The sequence below is a fragment of the Mastomys coucha genome, unplaced genomic scaffold, assembly GCF_008632895.1.
Source record: "Mastomys coucha isolate ucsf_1 unplaced genomic scaffold, UCSF_Mcou_1 pScaffold5, whole genome shotgun sequence".
Taxonomy (NCBI): domain Eukaryota; kingdom Metazoa; phylum Chordata; class Mammalia; order Rodentia; family Muridae; genus Mastomys; species Mastomys coucha.
The window spans coordinates 118,586,508-118,602,469 of record NW_022196911.1 but is presented as its reverse complement, the minus strand read 5'-3'; positions in this window follow the sequence as shown (position 1 = coordinate 118,602,469).

Below are 15,962 nucleotides of genomic sequence, written 5' to 3'. Positions count from 1 at the left end.
GGGGGGGGGGGGAGTCCCTTTGCCACAAAATAATCAAAACACTAAAGAAATAAAGATATAAATATAAAAATCGGCATCAGAAAAAAAGCGAAAACAAGTAACGTATGAAAGCAGACCAGGAGCTGGTGAGATGGCTCAGCGGGTAAGGGCACCGACTGCTCTTCAGAAGGTTATGAGTTCAAATCCCAGCAACCACATGGTGGCTCACAACCACCCATAATGAGATCTGACGCCCTCTTCTGGTGTGTCTGAAGACAGCTACAGTGTACTTACATATAATAAATAAATAAATCTTTAAAAAAAAAAAAAAAAGCAGACCAATTAGCTTCATACCTGTCTTCTCAATGTAGAGAATAAAAGACAAAAGGGTTTGGACACTTGGGCTGCAGATTCAAAGAAACCACCCATGATGTTTCTACAAGCGAATGCTCCAAATAACGTGGCCAGATTTAGAATATCAGCCATGATAGTGAAGTTACTCAGAGGTCACCCCCTGATCTAACAAGTGAGGAGCACCACAAGGGACCTCACAGTGGTCACATCTGGCTGATGCTTCTCATCCAGTCCCAGAGAGGACAGGCTACCCCAGCTCCCACTGCTCAGGCATCTGCCCCCACCCATTGTAGTCTGTGACGCAGTGCTCACCATGTCTCAATTTCAGAGATTCCCTGAGGTCCACTCACAGCACCCAACAGCAGAGCTCAGAGGACTACACGGAGTACCATTCAGCACAGCAAACTTACAGAAAGGCACCCGGAAGATCCCGCCTCCTTGTCTGAGTGGCAGGTCCACCTGGAGACCTTGATTGGCCAGGGAGTCTTACCCCTCCTCAAGTTTAAACTGTTCTTCCTGTGTAGGGCCAGGCCTTTTCCAGACCTTAGGAGTGGTTTGCACCTCATTAGCATTCATGCGTGTCCTCCAAGAGGAATGTCACCCAGCCCTGCCCTGAGGCAGAACCCACCATTCCAGCTCAGGCTAGTCAGCTGCCTGCTCCTCCCCTCTGAGAGCAAAGATCCTGAACTTACCAGGACCGCCTATGGTGACTGAAGCTCAGGCTACCCAGGGCTTCACTCACAGTCAACCCCCTGCCTCACACACTTCACTTCCTGTCTCTTGCCTGCGGGTCCCACATCTCTGGGTGTACAGAAGGTCCCATCACCTCCTCCCCAGGGACATGCACACACCACATGGGGTCCCCATCCACCCCTCACCTCTGCACCCCACATCCTCCACGTGGCACAGGGCAGGAAAAAGCAGTGCCCAGAGTACCGCAGACCCCACCCAGCCACTAGTGGCTCTAGCAAACCCAGAGCCACTCTTGGATTCCAAGGAGGTAACGCCCCAACCCCCAATGGATGCAGGGACCAAGTCCCACATGGACCTGTGTCCACAATTGCTTTGAGTGGGACACAAAGTTCATGCGGCCCAATGCCCCACAGATGGGGTGTCTGCCCGACCAAAGGCTGTGCGACCCAGGACTGTTTGGTGCCACGCCCTGGACTCTCTTACCACATCAACGTAGTCTGCATGCTCTATTTGACCCCTCTGTCCACTCCTCAGGAATGATGTCACCTCTGCCCCATGATTCTCATAAGCCCAAGTCTAGCACGGTACTGGGAACTAGATACAAGACCAGATTTGGGTCTGTGAGGGAGTAACAACACGGGATGGTTATGGTCCCTTGGCTTCAAAAATGTATACCAGCACCGGATTTAAAAAAAAATGAGCCGGGCAGTGGTGGGGCACGCCTTTAATCCCAACACTTGGGAGACAGAGGCAGGCGGATTTCTGAGTTCCAGGCCAGTCTGGTCTACAGAGTGAGTTCCAGGCCAGTCTGGTCTACAGAGTGAGTTCCAGGACAGCCAGGGCTATACAGTGAAACCCTGTCTCCAAAAAAAAAAAAAAAAAGTAGTAAATAAGAATGGGCAAATATCTCCAGAGCAGGAAATAGAGTCCTCAGATATATGCCCACAAACCTGCAAGTGTATTTAGATTATGTGGTATATTTATTCCTATCTTTTTGAGGAACCTACAAAGTGTTTGTTACAGTTGTTGCACCAGCTTGCACTCCTAATAATAATATATAATGTTTTTCTTTTCTCCTATCCAGCACTTCTTTCCACTATTTTTGTTTGCTTTATTATTATTATGCTTAGGTTTAGCTACTATGATTTGGATAAGATGCAAAGTAGATTTAATTTCATTCATGCTTGCTAAAAATGATAAACATTTTTTAAAAGTTTCTGAAATCTATATTTCTTCATCTGAAATCTCTTGAATTCCATGCCCCAGGTTTTACAGGTTTCCCTCCTTTCTTACTGCTCAGTTATTTTACTTGTCATAATCTAGGTCTGAACTTTGTATCATATGTCTAGCTGGTAAAGATGTTCTTTTTCTGAAGGTTGCTCCTCAATGAATTATGTTTTTCTTTGCTGTACAGAAGGGTTTTAGTCACATGTGCTCTATATATTAATTGCTGGTATGAGAGCTTGTACTCTCATGGGGTCCTGTTCAGAAAGTGCTTTTCTCTGCCTATGAAATCAATTTTATTCTGTCATTTCTTGTTTTTTTTTTCTTGGTTTTTGTTTTGTTTTGTTTTTTTGAGACAGGGTTTCTCTGTGTAGCCCTGGCTGTCCTGGAACTCATTCTGTAAACCAGGCTGTCCTCGAACTCAGAGATCCACCTGCCTCTGCCACCCAAGTGCTGGTATTAAAGGCGTGTGCCACCACTACTCTGCTATTGTATCATTTCTTATGTATCGGATTAAGGGAATCTGATCCTGTATTGATGTCTTTTATCTGTTTGAGTATGGCTTTGTATAGGGTGAAATGTAAGAATTCAATATCATCCTTTTATATTTAGAGGTTCGTTTTGAACAGCACCATTCTTGAAGATGTTGCCTTTTTCCAGTGTATATTTTTGGCCATGAGAGGGTTGAGACAGGCTGACTCCACGGCAGGATTTAAATTGACATTTAAGGAAAGTAGACCTAAAAAGTGGGCAAATCGAACCAAGCCCAGGCAAGTCAATTACTAATAGAAAGCATCCCAGGTTCCAGCCTTCAGGTAAAGGAATTTCCCAGCCACCTTGGGTCAGCATCAATTTCTAGGTTTCCTCAGCTACTTCTTGAGTAACCTCAATCTCCCCAGTACGTTTTCAGCCCCCATACCCTGGTAATGGACTGTCCATAGAGATGGATCCAACAAATTAACATAGAGGTCACCTACCTCAGAATTCCCTAATGTGCTTTAAATTGGGCCTGAGAGCTCACTTCCTGGTCTCTCTATCTTGGTAATGGGGAGAGACCAGCATGGACTTCTGCAGAATAGATGTTCTTTGCATTTACATACTATTCAGGTCTGGGTTTTACTCTTCAGTGAGTCATAGAATCTTTCAATTAGTTGTGCATGAAATTATATTGGGGTCATTGTTTTTTTATTTCATAGAACAATATATGTTTGTTATTATATCAATGCCATGCTTTTGTGTTAGTATAGCCCTGTTCAATAACTTAAAAGTCTGAGTCAGTAATCTACTGATATTCCTGCATTCTTTAGGATTCTCTTGTATATCTTTGATTCTTTGTGTTTCTATATGAACTGTGAGATGTTTTAATTGATTTCCTTTGTGTTTCTATATGAAGTATAAGATGATTTAATTAATTCAGAGAAGAAATGATTTAGGCACAATGGGAATTTCACTATATTAATCATATCATTCCATGAAACGGAAGGGATTTCTAAGTCTTGGTAGTTTTTAACTTCTTTTGTGTCTTTCTTATATAAGTCTTCCAATTCTCTGTTAGGTTTATCCCAGGGCATTTTAGATAGTATTGTTGAAGGTATAGTTACTCATTTCTTTCTTGTTGTTTTTATCATGGATTTAATTAGATTGTGTATTGTTGTGTGTTAATTTTACATTCAGCTGCTTTACTGAACATGTTTGTTACCTATAGAAATTTTCCCTTAGATTCTTTGCTATTTTGTTTGTGTTGTTGGTGAATCATATCATCTGCATATAAGCCTCTTGGGATTTCTTTCTCTCCTGTTGTATCTACTTTATGATCATAATTTATCATCTTGTCATTGATAAGACTTCGAAGAGTATATGGAATAGAAATTGTAAAAGGTGACATACTTGCCTCCTCTCTGATTTGGTGGAAATTCTTTGAGATTATCCATATCTAGACAATGTCATCTGCTGGTTGCATGTATGTTACATCTATTATGTTGAGGCATGTTCTCTGTTTCCCTGTGTCCTTCATGCCATTAATCATGAAAATTAATTTTATCAAAACCCTTTTTCTTCATCTAATAAAATACTGTGTTCCTTTTGTGCTTGAGTTTGTTACTATGGTAGATTATATTTACTGATTTAGAAATGTTGAATTACCACATTTCTGGAATAATATGCACATTATCATGGTGGAAACCTCTATTTCTCTCTCTCTTTCTCTATGTATTTCTCTCTCTGTGTCTACTTCTCTGTCTCTGTGTGCGGGTCTACTAGAATCAAGTATAAATTATTTTATTAAAAATCCTTGCAACTATATCCATTAGTGAAATAACATGTAATTTCCTTTTTTGCTTATTGTTCTTCCTTTGGTTTTAGTATCAGGATAATAATACAGGCTTCATTAAAATTTTGAAAGTGTTTACTCAGCTTCTCTCTTACTGAATAATTATAGAATTTTACAGAATTGGTATTAACTAATGGTAAGGAAATAAAGAAGCTATATTTTCTGAAATCAACTTCTCTTTGTTCAGTGTTTTAATAACATGTCTGGATCATCTGTTGTATTCTGAACAAGAGAAGAGTAAACTGATTTACTCTTAGTAAAATGTGTTTGAGAACGTATGTAAGCATTTATTTCAAGAATGAAGGTTTGAGCATACTGCAGGCTTCTAAGTGTTTTCCATTTTCTGTGAAACTGCTTGACTTCAAAGGGAGGAGGAGAAGAATAGAAAGGAAGAGGAGGAAATAGAAGATAAAGAGCATTTTAATACAAAAGAGATTGTTAACATTATCAATTGTAACCACAATTGAAAAGCTATAGTCTTAAGATAATTCACTAAATTCAAGCAGGAACTCTGTATGGAGATGTTTCCCTTTTGTACTTGATTCTGCATTCAACACCTGCTTCTTATTGTCCTTTTGTTCTTTCTTCATTTAAAATTCTTGGGGTTTCCTATACTCAATTGAGGATAAAAAGCTCCTTGTGTCTCAGTCAGCACTATTTTTCCTTTTTTTTTTAATTTTAAATATTTTATGTATGTGAGTACACTGTAGTTGTCTTCAGACACCACAAGAGAGCTTCATATCCCACTAAATATGGCTGTGAGGCACCATGTGGTTGCTGGGAATTGAACTCAGGACCTCTGGAAGAGTAGTCAGTACTCTTAATTCCTGAGCCATCTCTCCTGAACAAATCACAATTTTTCTGCAAGAAACTCCCTGATTTCCACTCCCCATGTCCTTTGTATACTCTACTGCATAATAGCACTTATTGCTGCTTTCATCTTACATGATTAGTCTTGCTTACAATTCCTTTATTTCAGTGAAATTACAAAAAAAAAATTCCCTCATGTTTATTTATTCTGAAATAGTTTGGCATACCTATACAAGTTTCTTGTTGAAAAGCATCCACTTTAATGTAGAATATTTGATTTAGATATAAAAATAGAGGGACATGAATTTTTAAAAAATATCCTTTTTTAATACTTTGAATTTTCAAGACTGGATATATGCATGCATGAACATATGGGTTTGCTGTGTTTCCAGTGTGCATGTATGTGTGTGAACGTGGATATCCCCATTTACTTCTTTTTTTGGTGTTGTATCTTTTTTTATTATTATTCTTAATTGTTCAATTCATTTACATCTCAAATGATATCCTGCTTTCCAGTTACTCCTTCACAAGCCCAGCAACCCACAACCTCTCTCTCTTCCCTCCCATTTTCCTCTATGAGGGTGCTCCTCAACACACCCATCCACTCCTGCCCAACCCTTCCAGCCTCCCCCTACACTGGGACATCAAAGCTCGACAAAACCAAGGCCTCCCCTCTCATTGATGTTAGACAAGGCCATTTTCTACTACCTTTATATCTGGAGCCATGGATCCCTCCCTGGGTCCTCCTTGATTGGTGATCTAGTCCCTGGGAGGACTGGTTTCCTTCAGCAGATACTTCTCTGAAGGCAGAAGACATGTTCCATAAGCATATTCTTCTCCTATGACTACAACAGAAAATTGGCTATGTGCCTCAATGGGTAAATGAGTGGTGGTACAGCTATCTAAGAATTTAGTTGTCGGGCAGTGGTGGCACACACCTTTAATCCCAGCACTTGGGAGGCAGAGGCAGGTAGATTTCTGAGTTCGAGGCCAGCCTGGTCTACAGAGTGAGTTCCAGGGTTTACACAGAGAAACCCTGTGTCAAAAAAAAAAAAAAAGAATTTAGTTAGTTTAATTTAAGAATACAACAAGGTCATTAACCTAGGAAGCCAAAATCTGGGATCAAGTCCACCATCTGAGCCACCCAAATAGAGGACAGTTTGTCTCAGATTCATTTTCTAAAAGGTATAGCTGTTCTAGAATTAATATCCCTTCCCAAGCATAAATCACTCCACACATGTAAGAGGTTAATAAAGAAAAAAATCTCTTTAAGAGTAGCATGCACTTAGCTCTGGCTAATGCTCAAAGAAACCCAAGAGTACTTATATTCAATATATGTTGTCAATATTAAGTCTCTTTTAGGTTCAGGTACCATGTTATAACTTTGGACAATTGAAATAATGACAAGATTCTGCAAATCTACCCACTGAGGCAGATAGATATTTACAGAGGAAATCTATCTTCTAGATCATAATGTATGATCTAAAAGGTTCATTGAAAAGATGCATCAGTGGCACAATTCCCACACATATGAATGGCAGAGAATACAAAGACAGAAAACACTTATAAAAAGTGATATATCAGTGCTGTGGTTGTAGATTTTAGAAGAATACCTAAGCTGTGCTGTTCTAGCCTAAGAATAAGGCTGCTTTTGTGTCTGAACAGACTGGGTCCATGGATGGCCACAGCTGCACCAAAATGCAGGACCAGAAGGAATCATTTTAACTAGCCCTGGCTGCTCTCTGAGTCAGAACAGAGTCAGCACTATAGAGAATTCCTTTTAACCTTCATTTTTATTTTATGTGCATGGATGTGTTCCTTGTAAAGGTCTGTGTCCAGTACCTGCAGAAGTTAGATTGAGCATGAGATCCCTTGGGACTGGAGTTACAGAAGATGATTAGCTACCAAATTGTTTCCAGGAATGAAACTTTTCTTCTCTCAAACAATTTTCAGTGCTTTTGACTAGTGTGCTGCCTTCATAGGTGGATTTTTTAAATTTGTTTTGATTCTTTTTTATTTGTTTTGGATTTTTAGAGACAGGGTTTATCTGTATAACCCTGGGTGTCCTGGAACTCACTTTGTTGACCAGGCTGGCCTTGAACTCAGAAATCTGCCTGCCTCTGCCTCCCAAGTGCTGGGATTTAAGGCGTGTGCCACCACTGCCCAGCTCTTTTTGATATTTCAATTAAAGTATATTGGCTGGACATGGTGGCGCATGCCTTTAATTCCAGCACTTGGGAGGCAGAGGCAGGCGGATTTCTGAGTTCGAGGCCAGCCTGGTCTACAGAGTGAGCTCCAGGACAGCCAGGGCTACACAGAGAAACCCTGTCTCAAAGAACCAAAAAAAAAAAAAAAAAGAGTATATTATGTTATTCCATATCCACTCAATGCCTCCCTTAATTCCTCCCTTCCAAGTCTTTCATTTTAAATGTTTGAAAAACTATGTACAAATACGTGAATAAAACAGGCTGAGTGCACTTCTGTTGGTTGTGTGTATATGCTCCAGGGATGAACTCTTTGCATTGGATAAGCAATTAGAAAGCTCATCTGTAAGGAGCCATAATAAGACAAGCTAATAGCTAACAGGTGATCATCCTGAAATGTCTGCTTCAGATTCTTATGTAACCTGCAACAGGTGAGCCCTTATAAAGCAAGGCTGTGAGAAACTAATTTTAGGAAAGTTTCCTGCTATTAATATGCATTTCCTGTTATTATTAAACATATATAACAATCACTAAGTAATAGCACATCCCTTGTGGAGCAGATCTCTGCTGATCCATGAAGATTTACTGTCTTATAGTGATGTTAGATAGAGAAATAGATGATTTAATTCTTAATGATGATTTTATCAGAATTCCTAAAATTTTATCTGTGATTATTAAGCTCTTTTATAATGGGATTACTTTTAGGACCTTTTCTGACAGTCAAAATGGTAATGAGAACTCTGCCAATTACCCAAGTGTCAGCAGTTAATTGTTCTTAGATAGTAACTCGACTATCTCCTACTCAGAGCACATTCCAAGAGGAGGTTAACCAAGGGTCATAAAAGGGGGACTAACTATTTATTATAGGTGCTAGGACAGAAGAGTAAATATTGACTGGATTTATCTATACAAACTTTATTCATCATTTTAAATCACCTGTGGAGCTGAGACAGATGTATTACTAGATAATTATTCCTAATATATATGCATGTAAGCATCCTCTGCTGTAAACTTCTATTTCAATTTATGATTTGATTTTCTGTGTGAACTTTTGATGAACTTTTTAACATGTGTATTCTGAAAGATATTTAAGGGCTTCGGACAAAGAGAAGAGTAGGAACTGGGGAACAGAGGTGAGAAGAATGGAACTGAGAGAGGAACTGAGCTGAAAAGAAGATTTTAGACAGAATACCTTTTTTGGTTTTTGGTTTATTTGAGGCAGGGTTTCTCTGTGTAGCCCTGGCTATCCTGGAACTCACTCTGTAGACCAGGCTCACCTTGAACTCAGAAATCTGCCTGCCTCTGAATCCCAAGTGCTGAGATTAAAGGTGTATGCCACCACCGCCTGGCAACAGAATACTTTTTAGATTAGAAGGAGAACGCACAGTGGAATAACTTAGATACTATAGGTAACATAAAATACTAAGAGAGCAATGTGTGGCATGCAGAGGGTAAGAGGAATAAAGAAGATGCTGCAGAGAGTAAAAGGAGCAGGCAGGCTTTCCTTACAATGGGACAGAACAGGTCCCATGATAAAGACAAGGCATGCTTAGTCTTATTAAGAGAATCAAAGCTTTGTACTTACAAATGTGGGTTTAATTCATTTAGCAATAAAAGGGTAGAGGCTTTTTCTTTCTCTATGTAATAAAGATTGGAGTCCATTTTTTATCCAGAATGAGTGAGTTCTTCCTGCACTGGTGCTTGGTCTTTTTCTCCATATGCATATGTAAATATGGATGTGTGTGTAAGTATGTAATTGTGAGAATGCATGGAAGATGGCCCAATTGGGTATGAACGGGAATGTATAAATGAAAAAATGAGCATGAATGAATCTGTAAATGAATTTATGTAAGATTATGCATATTTGTTTATGAAAAAAGTTCTTCCTTCCATGAGAATTATTCTCTTCTCCTGGTTCAATAGAATTTTATTGCTCCAAACTTTCCCCCTGGCCTGACAAGCAAGAGGCATCTGGACAACAGGGAAAAGGCTCTAGCAATTAATCAGTTACTTAATCTCCTGCTCTTTTAGGATGAGGTGCTAAAAGCCAGAAACTGCAGTTTCTGGCCTCAGAGGATCTCAGAAGGCAGGTCAGCTAAGATAGCATAGGAACTTAGACTTAGGTAAGTAAACTTTTTATTACATAGCAACCCTAAATTTCTCATAAGACAAAGTCTTATCCTCCGCCTATGCTCTTTCCACTCTGCTGTGTCAAGAAGAAATGATAAGAAAGAAGAAATACACCATCAGGGCTGGACCCCAGCAGTCTCCACTAAAGCCAGATGAGACTCTAAAGAAACTATGTGTGGCATAAAACAGTTACATTTCCACCCCTCCAATTCCAGTGGACATGAGCTGCTGTGCAGAGCCCATCAATCCCAGATCCCACAGTGACACTAGCAGATCTGGGCTGGGTGGTTCAATGATGTCAGACTTGGGTGTCCTTGCTTTTGCAGAGCTGGGGTAAAGACCAGGCACCGGGGCTAGTGTGATAATGGTCAGTCAATGATGGCCTCTAAAGCCTGAGGGCTTGTGCTTGGAAACCCAGCCCCAGAAAGGCCCAGGTTCTAGACTCTGGTCCCCACAGCCTGTGCTCTCAAGTTTTGTTCTCCTTGCCTCTCATGTAGACATAATTTTACAATTACACAATTTTAGTCCCAACTTTCAGGATCGTGAGTCTGACTTCAGTTTAGAAATGATCTTTTTCCAATTGCACACATTCAAGTTCAGGCTAGGTTTTCAGCTTAGACTTGGAGATAAGGATACATTAAATTTCCTAACAAAAGCTTCACAGGTAACCTAGCAACATTTTCCATGACAAAGCCCTGCTGCAGCACAGTGGGACTGTGCCCACCACCTGCCCTCAGCTCAGCCTAGAAATCCACCCATGAAGAGCCCATGTCTGATTTAAACGCACAAATGTCACCCGTGTCCTGTCTTTTGGAAAGCCAGCATCGCTTTCTCTGTACACGTTAATTCTCACTGTGATTCATTCCTTGGCCTGAACCAGGAAAACATTCAGAGATGGCACTCCCTGTTGGTCTCATGAATTTAGGACCCCCCAGGGTTTGAAATCAGACAAGGCCCTGGCTTAGATTTAAAAAGCCTTTTAAAAAATGGAGTCTGACTCTGAGTTCTTCCTGTTCCCCTGAAGTCCCCTGTGATTCACACTGACAGTTTATTGTGGACTGATTTCCCCAGACCTATGGGGAGTGAAAGACAGTTGATGTTGCCTGCTGCCATCAGCAGAGGTGGATATCGGATGCCTTATCAGTGCCCAGGTGAGGCCAGGAGCCAGCAGCTCTGGGTTTAAAGTGCCTGCACCCATCAGCAGTGCCAGGAGCCCTCCCCAGCGGGGTGTTGGGGTGTTTCTTTTTCCTTGCTTGTTCTCCTTGAGGCAGCAGAGGGAGAAGAGCATAGGTGTAAGACTTCATTAGTCTTATGATATCTGGGGTAAGATTTAGTCTTACAATTTCTGGGATAAGACTTAGTCTTACGATATATTTAGAGTTGCTGTATCATAAAAAGCTTACTTATCTACATCTAAGTTTCTATGCTATGGTAGCTGACCTGCCTTCTGTGATCTTCTGAGGCCAGACACTGCACTTTCTGACACCTAGCACCTCTTCCACAAGCCACAAAGGATTAAGTAAATAGCCTGTGTTCTATCTCAGCAGGAACTGCTGGGCTCTACCTTTCAGCCTGCTAGTTGGGAGTCCTAGGAAGAAAAAAAAAATAGGCCACTTGGGAAAGCGGTTGTAGAGTTTATTTCTAAGTTGTAAAAAACTTCCTAGGAAAGTTATCTAAAGGAAAAGATCCTAAGTGGGGGCGGGAGGGGGGAGGTAAAAGATTCTATTCTATCTAGCTCCTTTTCTTCTCTTTGTCCTCAGGACTTACCCATTTTTCAGAAGATGTGATCATGCGTTACGAAGTTCATCACGAGTTCACACCGAAAAATCAGAACGTAAATTGAAATAGAAGTTTACAACATGGAATATTTACATTCATATCCATTAGGAGTAATTATCTAACTAAGCATCCATCCCCTGCCTCAGCCTCAGAGGTTCACTGAAGGTTTAAAACCATAACAAAATTTTAAGTGAGGTTTTGATATAGATAAACCCAGTCAACTGTTTACCTTCTGTCCTACCGCCTATAGTAAATCATTGCTAGTTCCCCTTTTATGATCTGTGGTTAATTGTTTTACAACCTCTTGGAACATGCTCTGAGTAGGAGAAAGTCTGGTTACCATGGAAGAGCAATTAACTGCTGACACTTGGAAGACTGTCAGAGTTCTCATTGCAGTTTTGACTATCACAAAAGGACCAAATAGCAGTCCCATTATAAAAGAGATTAATAATTGATGGGTTTGAGTCGCGGCGGGACGCGTCTGCAGACACCAGGCTTAGACAGCTCCACGTGCAAGAGGTTTAATTGAGAGGGGGTGGAGGATAGCGGCGCAGAAAGAGAGAGGGGAGAGAGAGAGAGAAATGGAGGATTTGTCTCATATATACGGGTTGTGACGTAGTAGTTCCAGGTAAAGGTGGGAGTTGAACCCAATGGATTCTGGGAATATGGTGGCCGTTGTCCTGGCAACAGGCCTGTGGACCCACCCATATATCTGTCGCAGGTTCTGGATGCTAACAGGGAATAGCCAGAACAAACCCCAGTTCTCCGCTGTGTGCTTGTTTAAATGTGCCCCACTGCTGTGCAAATTTTCCTATTGGAGCCCAGGATGCCAGGGGCTGAGCCCAGAAGCTAATGGGTGCTAAGCACAAGCTCTACTGCTGAGCTCCATCCCCAGCTGAGAGAGTTCCACAACACACTGGACTGGGCTCGCCTTTAATTCCAGCACTTGGGAAACAGAAGGAGGCAGATCTCTGTGTGTTCAAGCCCATTCTGGTCTACATGGTGAGTTCCAGGCCAGCCAGGAATACACAATGAGACCCTGTCTCAAGATAACAACTACTACAGTAAAACACCACACACACATATTCTAGGTCCCCCTCAGCACCCCTACACCAGTCACATAGGGAAGAGCTGACAGCTGTGTGTTCACCTACTCACCGGGTACATTATCTATTTATCCAGAGTGTGTGTGTGGGGGTCCCCTTCAAAGGGAGTTTGTGGACACAAGGAAATTAAATGTCCTTGTAGGCTGGCAAGATGGCTCAGCTTGCTTGCTGAAAAAGCCCAAGGGCCTGACTTTGATCCTTGAAGTGTAGAAGGTGAAAACCAACTCTGGTAAGATTTCCCCTGACCTATACATACATGCCATAGAACATCCGCTCACATACATATCATACACAAACATACACACATACACACACACACTTAAAAAATATTTTTAAATCTACCCCCCCAGCTAAAATGTAACAGTGCAGAGTATCTTCTTTTGTTTCGATGGTGTCTGGTTGGTTGTGACAGGGTCTCACTATGTAGCACTGGCTGTCCTGGAACTCACAGAGATCCTCCTGCCTCTGCCTCCCAGGTGGCCTCTGCCACCACACTTGGCTGTTGTTTTGTTTCTGGGGCAGGTCTCATGTACAAGCAAGATTAGTGACTTCAGTTATTTCAGAGCCACAAGGAACATGGCCACAGTCACATACCAGCCTGGGTGTCTGGACCTCTCTTCTCTCACTGCATTGGAGGTTTCTTTGGGCCATTCCTGGTGCATTTGGAGGGGAAAGGAGAGCAGGTCCCCAGGCAGGTGGCCATGTGGTGAACTTCCTTCAGTTCAGGGCTGGTCCTCCATCTGACAGGTGTCGATCTCTGCCCTTCTGACATACAAGATATGTGCAGGGTTTCTCTCTTGCCAGTAAAGCTCTAAGGATGCTTCTTTGTTTGTTTATACAGAAAAAATACAGCCACGGAGCCCACCAGATCCTCGCTTGCTGTGATTAAAGGTATACACCAGCAATGCTTGTAGATATATGCTACTTGGGTAGGAGTCCCTGGAGGTCAGAAGAGGGTGTTGGATCTCCTGGAGATAGGGTTACAAGTGATCCGCCTGACACCTTGGTTTGCTGAAAACCAAACTCTTGTCTTCTAGAAGAGCAGCAAGCCGTCTTCATCACTGAGCAATCTCTATATCCCTGGAGAAGACCTACACTAGGTCTGTCAAGGTTGACACACAAACTTAAGTGATAAGAGTCTCTGGTTTAATAGGGATAAAAATCAGAGGAGGGCATGCTAGTGTGTGTTCCACATGGGGGTCTCAGTATGCAGCTCTGACTAGCTCACTGTGTAGACTAGTCTGATCTCCAGCTCATGGGGCCCTCTTGCCTCAGCCTCTCGAAGGCTGGAATGGCAGGCATGAGCCACCATACCTGGTATCAACATGCACGGTTTAGTGTATATGAAGTCCTGGGTTCAACCCTAGTGAACATGAACACACATGCACAGCCTCTTTGGGGAGGGGATGGCAAAATAGCTCAGCAGGTGAGGGTATTTACTCCCAAGCCTGACAGGCTTGAGCTTGATTCCCCAGAACCCACAAAGTAGAAGTAAAGAATCCATTCGCATAGGTTGTCCACTGACGCTTTCACACGTCGTGGCACACAAGTGTGTGTGACACACAGATTAAAAAGATAAATAAATACAATTTAAAAAAATTTAAATTTACAAATGGCCATGCACATCTTTAATCCTGACACTTGGAAGAAAGATACAATGAGCTTTCTGTGATGTTGAGGTTAGCTTGTCTACTTATCCAGGATGCATTAGGCCCCAGGTTCAATTCCCAGCACTGCATAAACTGTTTATGGTGGCACATATGCCGGAAATCTCAGGACTTTTGAGGATGAGGTTACATAGTGAGTTTTAAAAATGGCTGAGATGGCAAAGTAGGTACAGACAGGCACCTGCACTGCAAGTGTGGCAACCCCAGTTTAATGCCCAGAACCCACAGGGAGCCAGAAGTCAAGGATTGATTCCACGATGTTGCCCTCTATCTCCTTTATGCATCACGGCATGTGTACCCATGCATGCACACACCAACCACTGAACACAGCCTGGCCTTCGAGCCCTGGGATGTTACACAGTGCAGGTTCAAGGCCATGTCTGCAGTATCAGCAGGACGGGGAGAGCAAGAGAAGCAATGGGGACCAGAGAACTTGAAGGGAAGGGCAGACATCCCCAGAGGCTGCCTGGTCCTTGCACTGACATAAGGAAACAAATCAAGTCCAGGTGGACGCTTTCACTCGGTTCTGACCAGTGCACTTGGGTCACTTCCGCATCTTACTAAGTACGAGTACTTAGGCTGGGCTTGGTGGCACACACCTTTAATCCTAGTTCTTAGGAGGCAACGGGGGAGATCTCTATGAGTTCCAAGCCAGCCAATAAGACCTAATCTCAAAATAAATAAACTAATTAGCTAATATAAAAATAAGTCAAAGGCGGGAGAGATGGCTAAGTGGTTAAGAGCACTGACTGCTCTTCTGAAGGTCCTGAGTTCAAATCCCAGCAACTACATGGTAGCTCACAACCATCCGTAATGAGATCTGACGCCTTCTTCTGCTGTATCTGAAGACAGCTACAGTGTACTCCCATTTAATAAATAAATAAATCTTTAGAAAAATATAAGTCAAGCATTGGTGGCACATGTGTTTAATCCCAGTGCTCTGGAGACAGAGAGGGCATGCATTTCTATGAGTTCAAGGCCAGCCTCGTCTACAGAGTCTCAGAACAGCCAGAGCAATGCAGAGAAACCCTGTCTCAAACAAAACAAAACAAAACAAAACAAAAAACAAAAACAAAAACAAAGACAAAAATAACAACAACAACAAAAAACCCAAAAATACATTTAAAAATATGTACAAACAAACAACAATTACTCATATTACTTATTTCTGGTCCTGCACTTGTAGAAAATAAAAGTCAAGTCCAAAAACTGTCAGTCAGATGTGATGCCACATCTGTAAGCCTAACACTCAGGTTACTGAAGCAAGAGGATCATGCCTTAGTTACTCAGTGAGTACCATGGCAGCTTAATCCATAATAGGGTCTGGTCTCAAAAATAAACAGAATTAAATGAGAAATGAATTCTGCAGACTAATAAATTATATTACTGAAAATGAATTCTAGTCATGAAGACATTTTTACTGTATTATTGTAAGGGAGAAATGTTAACTCTTTGGATAATAGTGCAATTTTAACCATCTGGGAAAACCTGTTCTTTTATGAGCCAGTCAAGGTTCATCAGCTGCCAGCAACACCCTCCAACTCTGACTGATTCAAGCCAAAATAGGGGTGCAGTGGCACATTCTAATGTGCTTGCCTGTGGGTTACAAAGGCTTTAGAACTGCAGGAATGGATGAAGGGGCCCAAAATCAGGGCCCTGTTCTGAAAGATGGGAGTTGGTGGTATTT